Source organism: Arachis hypogaea, chromosome 1 (assembly GCF_003086295.3).
Source record: "Arachis hypogaea cultivar Tifrunner chromosome 1, arahy.Tifrunner.gnm2.J5K5, whole genome shotgun sequence".
Classification (NCBI taxonomy): Eukaryota; Viridiplantae; Streptophyta; class Magnoliopsida; order Fabales; family Fabaceae; genus Arachis; species Arachis hypogaea.
The window spans coordinates 77963888-77967840 of record NC_092036.1 but is presented as its reverse complement, the minus strand read 5'-3'; the positions used below and the strand labels follow the sequence as shown (position 1 = coordinate 77967840).

At 38.9% G+C, this 3953-nt stretch overlaps 1 long non-coding RNA gene across 1 annotated transcript; it reads left to right on the top strand.

Annotated features, from left to right (window-relative positions):
- The first annotated feature begins 1141 nt into the window (after window positions 1–1141).
- LOC112695225 (uncharacterized) lies at window positions 1142–3599 on the top strand. The gene is made up of 4 exons (XR_011880559.1): window positions 1142–1335; window positions 1429–1484; window positions 1563–1694; window positions 3331–3599. It is a non-coding gene; the product is annotated as an uncharacterized lncRNA (long non-coding RNA).
- Window positions 3600–3953: the final 354 nt, after the last annotated feature.

The window sequence follows — 3953 nt, the reverse complement described above, 5'->3', positions numbered from 1 at the left end:
CTTCCTAAAACTTTAATCTGTTAAATTGACAATAATTTATTGTGGATAATGTTCTAATTCTCATTGTTAACCAGAATCTTAAAATACGAAGACTACTTCAAGGAACGGAAAGTAATCAGCAACCTGTTTGACAAATGCAAATGCTCTTCATAGAATTAGTATACACAGAACCAATCATTTATTGTTTCTTCTGTAATTTGGGGTGATAATTAAACAAGATTCCAAATAGCAATTTTAGGATTAAACAGTGAACTTATATTGGCTCAACAATTGAAAACATAATTTCAATTAGGTGATTAATTACTTCAGATTCCAGAGTCAATCATAAAATATAGTGCAATTAATCTAGTTGATCAATCTATATAGTAGATATACAAGATAGAAAAATTGTATCAATGGCAGCAAATTTGTTTCATAAAGAAATCAATAAAAATAAAATTCACCGTTTGAACATGCAAGCATCGAAACAATCCCATAACAAAAAAAATAAAATTCATTATTTAAACAGAGGATAAGTGCCTAACCTAACATCAGGGGTGTGGTGATGGAGAACGCCGCTACGCTGGTGGATCAGAGGCGGCGAACACAGGAGTCACGGAGGCTCAGGACGTGAGAGACGGCGGCGACACAGCTGTTGGAGGCGGAAAGAGGGGGCGCTGTAATTGTGGTCACAGAGGCTAACGACGGGTGATGGAGATGGAGATAGACGAACGCCTGTGAGATAGAAGGGATCTGGCGGTGTCGGTTGTAAGAACCGCAACTAATCAACCGGTTAATTAAGTGAATTAATTGCCCAAATTAGATTCCGAAATGTTAGAGAGAGAATTTGAGGATTTAAAGGTGATTTTTGGACTCAGTGGGTCTTTCTGAGTCAGAAAACGTGCTTTCTACGAAAAACCGTGAAAAATTGCGAACCGGCAATTGAACCGGTTGAACCGATTCAAGTCTGCCTGGTACCGCACGAGAAAAGTGAAAACCATCAAAAACCTTAGAAAAACATTAGAAATGGAAAACTGGGCTTTAATTTTAAAGGTTTGGCCCGAAATTAGGCCAAACGGGCTAAAAACGCTAACGGGTTGGACCGGACCCAAGTTGGGCCCAAGCCCAACATATAAATACCCTTAAATGAACCCATTTCAGCCACTTTCACCCTCATAACCTAAACACAACAGCAGCTGAAGTGAGGAGAGAGGTGAGAGCTTTCCACCATTGTTACTATTCACTTCAAACTTCCCAAGCTCATATCTTGAGCTACGGAGCTCCGATCGCCGCACCGTTTGCGGCTACGCGTTCCTTGTGAAGAGCTCTACAAAACCCACCCAAGAAACCCTCAAGGTAATCACGAAATCCTTCCAGTTCTACTCTTCAAAATTTCGGGTTTTATTAGAATTTTGGGTTAAATGGGTTTTTGTGATTTTGGATGTTTAGGTTTGCTCTAATCCTTGCTTAGCTTTGGATTTGCGTTGTCAAATCTGTTGAGAAAGGTAAAAGCTCTTAAACCCTTGTGAGATTATGCTTATGTTGAACCCTAGGTTGATTTGTGGTGATTTATATGTATATAGTTTGATTATTGTGGCTTTGGGAGCTTTTGGAACTTATTTGTGCTTGTTGGAGTGGATTTGAAAGCTTGGATTGTGGTTGGAAGCTTGTTGGTGCTCATTTTGAGTTTGGGTGCATAAAGGGAATCGGCCAAGGTATGGTTTCGGTTTTCTCTATGTAGTATATAATATTCATGGACACATAGGCTAGTGACCAATAGGATAGGTTGAACTAAAATGATGGTTGGTATACTAAATATTGATGAATTGATGAATGTTGAGTTGATTGTGATGAATTATAATGATATGATGATGTTGAATGATTGTATGGATTGGGAGTTGGTTCTTATAATGATTGTAGTGTTATGATTTATGAAATGGTGGGTTTGATGGTGATTTTGATCATAAGTGTTATATAGTTGATGTTGGAATTGAGAATAATAAAATGAGAAGAAAAATGTGGTGAGGTTGATGTATTATGCTATAACAGGTACATTTTGATGAAAAATGGAGCTTTGGATGGTTTGGTATGATTTGGTATGGGTATGGTGAGATAGGGTGGTAATTGTGAAGTTTGGAAAAATTGAGTTTTTGGTAAACTTTGTTTGATCATAACTTTTGCCTCGGTTTTCAAAATTGATTGAAAATTGTTTAGAATTAAAGATCTTTGAAAATTCTTCGAATCAATATAAGGTTTGTGAAAATTGGAATTTTGTAGAGAAAGTTACGATCATTCAAAGTTGGTGTTAAAAACCTAGTTTTGAGTATTAGAATATGGGATATAAATTAAGGGCTCTAGTACATGATCTTAAGGTAAATTAGAAAACGGAGGTCTAGGTTTCTGGCGTGCTGAGAATGGTTTGACGTTAGGTGAAGGATGATTGGTATATGAGATGAGAAATGATAGACTTTTGGTATTTGGAAACTGAGTTATAAAGGGACAGTGGTTGAGATGAGTCGGAGACTTGGATTTAAGTGATGGATATATGTATGCTGAAAATACTTTTGAAAACCACTGAAATAATATTTTTACATGATATTTTGAAACGCTATGCACCTGGCGGGGACGGTGGTTAATCCCGCCTGTCGAGGTAGCGGCGGCGGCGTAAGGACGGTGGTTAATCCCGCTTACGTTGAGATGTGAGGTCTGAGGCAAGAATATCCCGCTCGCATCCCTTCGGATCTATAGGGCGAGCAGGCGCCGGTACCTGGACAGTGATCCGGGCACTATATCTCGGGGGTTCCCATATAAGAAATCCGAAGGGCGACGTCTCCATGGAGATGTGTCGGGTTGGCAGTTGAACCGACAATGTGATATCACAGCCAGTAGGCAGGCATTCATCATATGCATTTCCTATTTGCTTGTATGCTTTGTCTACTTGTAATGGTTTGCCTAATTGAATAACATGCTTACTTGCTATCTGAATTATTTGCCATATATGCTACTACTTGTGCTTTACTTGCTTTGAACATTATCTGTGTTTTCTGCTGGGATTGAGGAGGTTTGGAAGGCGGTGGCGATGGGATCGCATGGAGGATCGGTTGGTGAAGGCTGTGAGACAGCGGTGTTTGGTTAGAATAGAAATTCCTTAAGATAGATAACCTGGTTTATTTAAGTCAAGTTGGTATGTTATGCTTAAATGTTTTATAATGCTTTAAGTTGAATCTTGTGATGGATATGAAGCTTAGGATTGCCTTTGGCGTCCCGAGGTCTTATATCCTATATCACTGGGAACTGTTACCATACTGAGAACCTCCGGTTCTCATACCATATTGTTGTTGTATTTTTCAGATGCAGGTCTCAACCCATCTCGGTGAGTTGCTTTGGTTAGTGACAGGAGCGGAGAATCTTGGGTCATTTTGAGTTCTTTTTTTTGGTTTATTTTGTTTATACATCTCTCATTTTGTATTTTGTTTTGCCTAGAGGCATGTATTTGAGAGAACAAAACTTGTATAAGCTGTTTTCACTGTATGGTTGTGTATATCAGTATATGGCTAGCCGGCTTAAACTCCGCGAGTCGTGACTAGTTCCCTATGATATTATATACTTATCTTTTGTTATATCTTGTCTGTTTCTTATGCCTTAATCTAGTAGCTCCGTTAGTACGTTTAAGCTTCGAAATTCTGTTTTTGAGCTATATCTTTCATCGGGCTTCTAGATTATGCTATTCTTTCCATATATATATTGTATGAGTTTAGAATTGTCGTAATCTCTGATTAACCTTGGCTTTACGACGCGAGGTAAGGCTTAGGCTAATTAGGGTGTTACATCGGTGAGCGGCGACGGTGAACGGCAATGGTGGAGAGGTTCAGATATGAAGGGTTGGGTGTTCAGCCAGTGGGTGTTTTGGTAGGAAGAGAAGACTGATGGGAAAGAGAAAAGGTGTTTTGTTCAGCCCTGATTTTGGATAAAAT